The 10,979-nt window shown below is 40.0% G+C and overlaps 1 non-coding gene across 1 annotated transcript; it reads right to left on the bottom strand.

Moving 5' to 3' along the window:
* Positions 1-107, bottom strand: LOC120252387. Its single transcript, XR_005533920.1, has one exon. It is a non-coding gene; the product is annotated as a small nucleolar RNA R71 (small nucleolar RNA).
* Between the last annotated feature and the right edge of the window lie 10,872 nt (positions 108-10,979).

Below are 10,979 nucleotides of genomic sequence, written 5' to 3'. Positions count from 1 at the left end.
AAGTTTAGGAATAAAATATCATCTTTTGTTCAAACAGAATTAGAGTCTCTATTTGAGACATGGTATAGGTTCTAGGAACTCATACGAAAATGTCCTTAACATGGGTTTCTCGAGTGGATGATCATTCAGACTTTCTATAATAGTTTGAACCTAAGCACAAAGCAGTTACTTGATATTACAGCATGAGGTACCTTAGGAAGCAAGACCTCTAACGAGGCTCGACATCTTATTGAAGAAATGACTATAAATAGTTATTAGTGGAACACAAGGGACAAAAAGAAGGTAGCCAGACTTCATGAGAGTGAGAGAGTTCCTTCATTGGTGGCCCAGGTTGAATCATTGAGTAAGAAGTTAGACATTCTAACTTCTCTTAGAGTGGCGGCTATGACGAGTTGCACTGGGTGTGGGGAAGGACATGCTCCATCTAATTGCCCGATTTCTATTGGTGGTACATCCTCGGTGAAACAAGTGGATTTTGTGGGTAATGCAATGAGAAATCTAGGCAATCTATATAGAAATACCTACAATCCGGGTTGGAGGAGCCACCTGAATCTTTCATGGAGTAATCAAGGGCAACAGAAGACAATGGCATAACTAGGTTTCCAACAACAACAACAAGCCCTAAATATGGAGAATTGAGTTTCAGGGTTGGAGAAATGGATAACCGACCTAGAGAAGGCACACTTCGCAACCACACCGTTTCATTGCATAACTTGGAAAACCAAGTCGGACAAATTCCGAAGTCACTCTCGGAAAAACCTCAAGGGAGTTTGCCTAGCAACACGGAGACAAACCCAAAAGAACATGTGAAGGCGATCACTTTACAAAGTGGTCGTGAAATTGAGGGTAGGCTCCCGAATGAGAAGACTAATGTTGAAGTACTCGAGGTCGTAAAGCCAACAAAGGGAAGGAGGTGGCATCCCTGCCCTACAAGCCAAGAATCCCTTATCCTTTAAGATTGAAGAACAACCAAAATGATGAGCAATACAAGAAGTTCTTGGGTTTATTCAAGAAGTTGCATATCAACAATCCATTTGTAGAGGTGTTGTCTCAAATGCCTCACTATGCAAAGTTTCTTAAGGATCTCTTGACCAACAAGAGGAAGTTGGAGGAGAGTGCATCTATGATCTTAGATGTTTTATGTTTGGCGGTGTTGCAAAAGAATATGCTGAACAAGAAGAAAGACCCTGGAAGCTTTATCATTCCGTGCAACATTGGTAATTTGGGTGAAGAAAAGGCGTTGGCGGATTCAGAGGCTAGCATCAACATCATGCCATACACATTATTCCAAAAGCTAGGCTTGGGAGAGCCTAAGCCCACTCGGATGACACTTCAATTGGTGGACCAAACAGTGAGACATTTGAGGGGCATCATTGAAGACGTACTTGTGAATATTGACAAGTATATATTTCCTGTAGATTTTGTAGTGTTGGATGTTGATGAGGATGTCGATGTCCCATTGATACTTGGGAGGCCGTTCTTGCGTACTTCTAAGGCTCTTATCGACATGGATGGTGGGGAGTTGACATTACGAGTTGGAGATGACAAGCTTACATACCGTCTCGCTGAAGGCATGAGACATTCTCTCAACTTTGATGATACTCTTTACTTTCTTAACACTACCGATTTTCTAATAGATGAATATGTGCAGGAAATGATGTGTCCGGATCCGTACAAGGGGTTGCTAGACCAAGAGGTGGAGAATGAAGAAATTATGACACTTGGTCTAGAGGACAAGGTGCAACCTACCCCGGAATCATAAAGAAGATGATCTGGAAGATGAAGCGTGCAAAGAGACATCACAAGAAATGCCCCAAGGCTAATGGGGATGTGCAAGAACGGAGTAAGGGTGATGAACCCTTGTGCGGTAACAAACTCGATAACTCTCCCTTATGTTCAAAAGATTATGTTCATCATGCTTTCAGGTCATGGGTAAGAGGAAAACCTTTATCTATGAGCCCTCGTGAGGTAAGGTCGGGTACGTCAAGCTTAGTGACATTAAACAAGTGCTTCTTGGGAGGCAACCCAAGTCTTTACAGTTTTCTAGGTTTTAGTTTAATGCTTGCATGAATAAGAGCTTGAGTGTTGGTGTCTTAATCTTTTACATGCTTTAGTTGTGATTTTCTCATGGATCATTGGTGTTTTCATTTGCTTAATTGTGATTGGTAAAGTTCTTTGTTGTTTGAGCATGTTTTGCATGATTCTCTGGTTAGTTGTTCATAATGTAGGTAGGCTCTGAGTATATGTAAATGTGTAGAAATTTTCTGTAGAGTCAGTAATTTTTTCTAAGTCATCCAGAGAAGACACACGGCCGTGCGGAATTTCCACACGGGCTTGTGTTTCTATTCAGAGCTCAACTTCTCCATCCCGAGAAGACACAGGGGCGTGTGAATGCCCCTGTGAAAGACCATGTGATGGTTACACGCCCATGGGTAATTTCCACACGAGCGTGTGTTTATCTGAAGAGTTCAGAGGTTTATCCTAAGAAGACACAGGGGCGTGTGTCTGCCCCTATGGATGACCTTGTGAATTACGCATGGGCATGGGTAATTTCCACACTCCCGTGTGAAACTTTGCAGAGAGTTCTCATCCATCCGGAGAAGACACAGGGGCGTGTAAGTGATCCTATGAGTACCCCTGTGAGAATCTACACGCCCATGTAGAATTTCCATAGGGGCGTGTGAAACACTTAGAAGAATTTCTCGAGTGGACAGAGAAGCCATAAGGGCGTGTGGGTGCCCTTGTGGGTCGGGCACACGGGTGTGGGGAATTTCCACATGCCCGTGTGGGTGCATTTAGAGGTAAAATGTGTCATCCCAAGAGCACACATGGGCGTGTGAGTGCCCCTGTGAAGTTCCCCTGTGGAGTTACATGGGCGTGGATAATTTCCACATGCCTGTGTGGATGTGCAGAACGCCAAGAGGTGTGGCTTTTCTTTAAAATCTATTCGCATTTCTTCGTCTTTACACTCCCAAACACTTAGAGAACACATCCTTGCACTCTCCTGACTCCTCACCGTCATTTTAGAGGGATTTCACTCGATTTTTCTGGCCGTTTTCAAGTTTTTCATCCTCATCTTGTCGTTAAACCCTCATTCTTTCTTATCTTCACCAATCTTGATTTATTTGGTTTAAATTGGTGATTGTTGCTTCGTTTTGATGATTAAATTGTTGGTTCATGTATTAGAGTGGTTTTGAAGTAAACTTTTTATGTATTTTTGTGATTTTGGCCTAGTGTCCGTGTGGGTTTCACGGCGCGTGGAATTTCCACACGGCCGTGTGGATTTCTGCAGTATTGAATCCTGAGTTTATTTGATCGATATTCTATTCAATTCTTGAAGATATGGAGCCCAAGACAAAGAAGGTGGCCGGCAAGCATCCCCGAGAGCCCTCACCGAGCCTATGATCGATTTGAGAGGCTCGAGAGTGCTGTAGGAGTATTACAGGCAGATTTAGCTGAGGTTCGTGCCACACAGGCCGCGAACCACACGGAGGTCATGTTGCGTCTTGATGTTTTACAGTGGATTCTTGAGTGGGACCCGACATCCCTGTTCGTGATGAGACCTTGGAGCCCTCTGGCACCACCATCACCACCAGCACCAGTCGATCAACCGGTTACAGTATCGTCTCTAGTAGTAAAATAGATAGATGATGACACCGACGCTTGATGCGTCTTTACTTTATTTGCTTTTATTTTTTGTATTTCATTTTCGCATTTTATTTTGGAGTTGTATCACTCAGAAAGGATTTTCCTTCTAAGTTTATCTTTTATTTTCGTTGTCTTGAGTTGATTTCATTTCTTTATCTTTATATACTCGAGTTTATTTTATTTTTGTTGAGCTTCACTAAACCTCCTTGTGTATAAGTGCAGATGGTCTTGTGAATATGGAAATTGAGGAATAGTCATGGACACGGTCAATGTGATTTTCACATGGCCTCGAGTGCTCCATAACCCATTGGAACTCAAACCTCAAGGAATTTAGCTCCATCCAACGTACCATTAGGAGTTCAGGATAGTATTGTTTTAATTGTCCACCTTCACATATGTTTTTGAGTGTTATACTTTTTATTGTGCTTACATGCGCACATTGAGGGCAATGTACATCTCAAGTGTGCTCGGGGAGGGGAGTTCACATTACACATGTTCTTTACATAAGTTTTAACTGAAAATGCTCATGTAGCCAAATGCGGTTCACCCTAGTTGCAATGGTCATATTCTTAAGTTTAGGAGAATTTTTAACATTGAATGTTCTCATGCTCTAGTTTTTACTTGAATTTTAGGAAATTTTGCCTGATTGACACTTATAGCACCACCCACTCATTAAACCTTGTGGAAACTCAAGTTTGATGTTTATGGGACCAGTGTTACTTTTGTTGAAAAAATTATTATATTTGTTTTAGGTGTGTATTTGGGGTGGAAAGAGCTACCACCTATGAAGTATGAAGCTACTCTCATAAGTCGGATACTAGTTATGCCCTAATGAGAGAAAGAGCTATCTCATGGGATAAGTGAAAGCTACTACCATGTTAGAAAGAGCTACCACATCGAAAGTGTGAAAGCCATCTTAGCGGCCGCTTTGGAAAGGGCTACCTTAGAGGATGTGTGAAGCTACTACCACCTCTTTGTTTTGTTTCGTTCTGTAAATAAATAAGTCCTTTATACTTAGAACTTGGAGGAGTATACGTTTGGTTAACTTGAGTAAGTTTACACACACTTACATGATTTCGGTTTGTTGTCTTCTTTGATTCGAGTTTTTAGCTAGAGCATTGATTTTTCATATTTGGTGTTGAAATTTTTGTTACTTGTAGAATGCCTCCCTTGTATGCTTTTGGTGAACCTAAGGCCAAGCACTCTCAATATTGCCTTCTTCTATGCTTCAATGGTTTATTTTTGCTTGAGGACAAGCAAAAGCTTAAGTGTGGGTGAGTTTGATAAGTGCTTGTGTATTAGTAATAAGAAGTATTCTTTTCTTACAATGAGCATTACTTTTATCAGATTTTATCGCTTATACATGTGTATTTGTGTTCTTTTGTGCATGTAGGGCTATGGAGACAAGTATGAAAGAAAGAAACCGAAGTAGATCGTGAATGCACTTTGTTGATGAAATCTTGTAGTGAACAAACGTGAAGACACAAGTTGTACTGAAAGACATATGAGTGTGTGCCAACCTCCGTTGTGCTCAAGTGAACATGTAAATTGGAGTGGCACAAAGGCAGTTACACTTATGTGTTCCAACTTGTGCAATGCTAGCAAGATTGTCGTTAAATGCGATTTTATTGAAGATGCATGTGATCTACCGCATGGATGTGTGCCCGTTCATATGGCCTCGATGAAAGTGTTGATTCGGGAGTATTTTGGTGGAGTATTGCAGCAGGCTAACGCAGCAAAGCACTGTAGTAAATTACTGTAGTAGTTACTATTTACAGGTCGCTGAAAAACCAATTCCTGCAGATTCACACGGGTGTGTGAAAATTCCACATGCCCTTGTGGATTGCCTAATTCCAGCATATTTAAAGCCGCAACTTCAGCCCGTTTTGAGGATCCTTTTCCTTATATTTTTCTCATCTTTTCTCCATCTTTGGAGGCGCTCGCGGTTAGGGTTTGGAGAGGCTTTGGCAAGGTTTTTGGAGTAGCTCTACGGCCTTTAACACCGCGTTTCTTCGGAAGATAGTTGTTAGGGGAGCATTCATCGGCATTGATTCGGCGAGGTGTGCCCTAGGCTTGACGAGGAAACCCTTGGAGAAGACAAGGCTGCCCCACAAGACCATCGATATGGACTACAAGGGGGTTTTACTTATGGATTGCATGCTTTTACTTTCAATTTCATTATTGATTATATCTTGCTCCATGGAGAGCTAAACCCTTAGTGGGTACTTGAACTTGTAAACCCTAGGATGATATTATTTCTTTGACTTTTCTATTTTGTTTCTTTAATTGATGTCTTTAATTGAGCTTTAATCTTGAATGCTTGTTGAATGGGTTTTCCCTTAGAGTGAAACTAGGATTGAGAGCCTACATTGGTAATCCTTGTGAGTGACTGACACACCATGAGGATTAAATAAAGCAAGATTGGAGAGGGTCGAGAGGGTGAGTCGAGAGGTAGCGGAGCATCCCCTTTCTCCTCTGGTGTGATTTATCCTACCTCCACGTTCCAAGAGTTCTTTGTGGTCACAATAGAGTGAAGTGCTAAGAGACGAACTCCGCTGGGGCTTAGTTGCGCAAGCAATAGAGTGAAGCGTTGAAGTAATTCTTAATATCTGGGGTTTAATTGTGGCTAGGGGTCTTACGCCTGGACCAAAGTGTTAGATCTATGTTAGGGAATGGGGTTTATCACTTGGAGTCCCTAGAGCTTTAAGCAACTTTGCACAATGTGAGTTATTGAGACTGAGCGATTTCTCCACTTGGAGATAGTGTAGGGTTAGTCACGGTTGACCTTAGATCTGGGACCGTGTATTTTAAGATTTCCACGACTCATTAAGCATCAGTTAGGAGATGTAATAGTTGGTTTTGCACTTGAAGCAATAGCCCTAGGGGGAGCAATGTCTGGGTGCCCCACTTTCTATTGATTGCCTTTCCTCTCATTTTTATAGCGTCTTCCTTTCTTGTTCTTTTTATTTCTTTTCATATTGATATTGTTCACACCACTATCCATCCATCTTCACTTTAGTTAAATAGCAATCCTTGTGTTTCTGATCACTATTCCCTATGGATATGACTACCCACTCACCAGGGTATTATTACTTCAACAAACCCATGCACTTGCGGTACACAAGCAAAGGGTGTTGTCAGTAATAAGACCCTTGAGAAGATATACATTGGTGTGCAAGTAATACTTGGCAAGTAAGAGATACATAAATCCATGTATAATGTAATGTATTCTTAATTTATAGTTTTTTCAGTGATTCATCTATTTATTATATGATTATTCAGTTTTTTATCTACTTTTTTTTTGGCATTTATCAATTAGGAAAGATAATACATGGTTATGGATTTGAAACTCGAGAAAAATATTTAGAAGAATTAGAACACATAACAACTTTTTATGAATAAAAAATGACCTTAAAAATTATTAAATCGATAGATAATATTAGGATGTTTAATTCATTCAATAAAATTAGACATTGACACCCTTGTGTGTGTACCTCAAGTGCACGAGTGTCGAAGTAATAAAGTACCCTATGGTCGGGTAGTCGAAATCCACAGGGAATAAGACTTTAGTAACAAGTAAACTTTGTTAAGTAGCCAAGTTGAAAATCAATTGGTGAACATGGTCAAGATGCTATCAAATTTAGGAGAAAATGAGATTAAGCAAACGGGTATAGGAGGGGAAATAGTCAATGAGAAAATGCGATACTCGGACAATGCTTCCCCTTAGAACTTTCTATATTCAAGTGCAAGACTGAAATTATGCTTCCCTAATTAAGACTAATTGAGTCATGGAAATCCAAAATCACACAGGTTCCAAACTTAAGGTCAACCGATGACTAGTCCCCTACAAGGTCTCGATGAAGAGAATACTTTTAATGCTTCACATCACATATGACTGCTTGAAGTTCTAAGAATTCCACATGATAAAACCCTATTCCTAAAAATAGATCAATCCCTTAAGTCAAGGCGAAATATCCCTAGTTCCATACGAGGTCCCGATGATACGTGATGAGTGCATTTTATATAGATATTTTATATACCCTATTACATGATTCTCTTGTTCTTTAAGCATGTTTTTGTATAAACCGATGCTTCTTAAGGTATGTTTGTTAATTGTTGCAAATAATTAGGCTTTGGGTTAAAAAGATAAATGAATAGAGTTGAATTTGGGTGCAAAATGGTGTTGGAATGCACTTTTTAGGACAAGCACAGTCATGAGGCATGCCCGTGCTTCAGACTATGCTATTTTCAGGAGCTTGAGAATTCTAGTGCAACTGCCTAAGAACACCCGTGCTTGGAAGCATGGTCAGCAAGCACGGGCATCCTTAAGCCCGTATACTTCACTGGGATATCCACAAATCAGAAAGCACAGTTTCACTTCTCCTAGCACCAGCGTGCTCTCAAAGCACGGACGACAAGCACAGGTGTTGTTGAGCCTGTACACTTTTTTGGAATCATGTTGAAACTATTCTAAAGACACTTGGAAGTAAACACGGTCAAGAGCATGACCAAGAGAACATTGTGCTTGTATTAGGAAAGTCCTTTTTAAGCCCTTAAGTTAGGTTTTGGGAGAAATCTTCTTTCTCCTTTCTGGAGGCTCTAGTTATAGTAGAGCTTGGCATTATTCAGGACCAAATATGGTGGAGAGATCATCATGGGATTAGAGGAAGCAGGCATGATCATCATAGAGCACTCTTCGACGATGCTTGTGAAGCAAAAAGAGAGTCTTATGGACAACATTCTTTTCTCTTGTTGCTTTTCTTTGATGCATTGTAGAACTATAAGGGGCTAACTGTCTTTCTGTGCCCCGGATTGTGAACCTTGACTTTTGATGTATTGACATTAGTTGCTTTTATTATTGAGTTTCTTTGTGATCTTCCTCTTGTTTATATTGATTGTTTATCTTTGTGTTGATTGCCTTGATGTTTGTATGTCGCAAAACTTGATTTGGGAATTGCCGCTATCTGTATAAGCATCGATGTGGCGTGCATGTTCCCCATAGTTCTAATTATAGGCAAGAAGTATGTTAACCTTAGTTGCTTATCTGCTGTATGAAAGATCATTTGTTGTCCCATCTAGCTAGGGTACACATTAGGGAAGGGATTGAGTCTGCTCCGAGCCTTGAGTGAGGAAGTACATTATCAAACCCTCCAAGGGGATGTACATGTAATCATTGCCTAGTCAATACATTTGTCAAGGGGATTAAAGTAGGCAATGTCCTTTCTGTTGTTATATTTTCAACCCAAACCCTGTTTCTCTTTATTTTCTCTTCTTGCATTTCTTTAACCGCTTTAAACTAGTTTTCATTTAATCTCTTGAGTTAGCTAGATATTAGAAATAGAGCGAGCATTGAGAGCTATATTAGTTCTAGAGGATTCAACTACCCAACCCGTTTGGGTATACTTTATTACTTGTATGACCCGTGCACTTGTGGTTACGCAAAGGGCTTATCAATACACACATTGTGTAACTACAAGTGCACGGGTCGCATAAGTACCTGAATGAGTCAGGTAGTCAAATCCTAAGGGGATTGGTATAACTCTCGATACCTTGCTCAATTTATAATATCTAGCTAACTCAATATATTGGTTGAAGTATAATTTAAAGCAATTAAATAAATACAGAAAGAGAAAAAAGAGAGATAGGGTTTGGGTTGAAAAGATAGCAGTGGAAAGGACAGTGCCCTGGATTAATCCCCTCGACAAATGTATTCACTGGGCAATGATTAAATGTATATCTCCTTGGACTGTAGTGACCACATACGGAGACACTAGACTTCAATACTAGACTAAGAGGGATAGAGAGTGAGATTCAGGCCATGTGTCATGAGCATTGTGAGATGCGAGGCTAGCTTTTCTAGCTTATAGAGGGGCAGCGCTAGCTCGCTGAGGATTTCGATCAGTTTGTCATTTCTTCTCGTGGTTCATTTTCACGTACCACCACAGCTTCATGTGCTGTAGCAGCAGCACCACCACCTACAGCAGCCAGCGATGACCAATTCCACACTTGAGCATGGACACTTATTCTATTTCTTTAGTTTGTTGTGTTATTTACTTTTCCATTTGTGTGGTTATGTACTATACTTCTAAGTTAGCAAGGGTCATACCATACCAACCTTTTGTTTAGAACTTTATTTGCACCTATATAGTATGTTTGCTTGCACTACTCCCTAGTGTTTATTTTTGTGTTTAAATTTTCTTTTTATGGAATGATGTTCCCTTCTTGCCTTGCAAGGCATTGAGGGAGTTAGGTGAGCCTCCCCACACTTAGGGGAGACCAAACCCAACATGTACAGTTCGCCATACCCTATGTTCGGGTCACACTTCACCACTTGCTCAAGATGAACCAGGGAAGTTCATTTTTACCCTTCTCTATTGTTTTCATTGCTTATTCTATCATGCTTTTCATGATAACTATATATTGGGGACAATGTACAACACTAGGTGTAGGGATGAGTATATTTCATTTGATAGATCCAATATTTATATGCTAGTGTTACTTATGATGGCTTTGTACATTCTTGTAAGATTCTTTTAGCTTGGATTAATGATTGATGTGAGTTATATGTTTTTGTGTTCTCTTGAATCCTGTTTCACCTTTAGTATTGTCTTGTGCACTGAATATTTTATTGATGCCCTTGGAAAAACCAACTTGACTATTCTAACTCGTATGCTTAGCACACTACTTTGAGTACTTGGCTTTAGAATACTAAGTTCTATCCTTCAATAGACTCTTAAGAACTTCTAAGTCTTGTTGAGCTAGTTCTAGTATTATGGCATGTAGAGCAGTCTAAAGACATGATTTAGGGTTATTCGGTAAAAGAGTCCATAACAGTATTACTGATAGTGAAGCATGAATACATTCATTTAGATTTGTAATCGAGTAGTTGGGTGACTCTTGTGCCTAATCAGCATGTGCATTCTCCAGAAAGATTTTTGTTCAATCTACGTTAGTCGAACTTAATAAAAAAAAAAACCCCCCTTTTGATCATTTTGATGCCTACTTAGTGTTTATGAGAAAAAGGGCTTTAGTTTCAAGTTTAAGAATTAGAAGGATCTTAGTTGTCTATTGAAGTAGCACTTAGTATTTTAGGACTCGATATTCTTTGTACGTGGAGTGATTAGTATCTAGAGCTGTACTGATTGAAGTCATTAGTCTAGACCAGTGGTGTGATCCGCAAATGAACGGGTCATCAAGTAATACCTTTCGCACAAGCACGAGAGGTTCATATTCCTTGGGGTCTCAAGAGCTGCTATTACTTCCCCCTAGACGACACTGTCTAGTCTAACAAAGGTAGGTTTAAAACAAAATGAGTAAACTAATAACAGAGA

This window comes from Dioscorea cayenensis, chromosome 20 (genome assembly GCF_009730915.1).
Source record: "Dioscorea cayenensis subsp. rotundata cultivar TDr96_F1 chromosome 20, TDr96_F1_v2_PseudoChromosome.rev07_lg8_w22 25.fasta, whole genome shotgun sequence".
Lineage (NCBI taxonomy): Eukaryota > Viridiplantae > Streptophyta > Magnoliopsida > Dioscoreales > Dioscoreaceae > Dioscorea > Dioscorea cayenensis.
The sequence above is the reverse complement of the archived record's forward strand: the minus strand, read 5'-3'. Positions and strand labels throughout refer to the sequence as shown.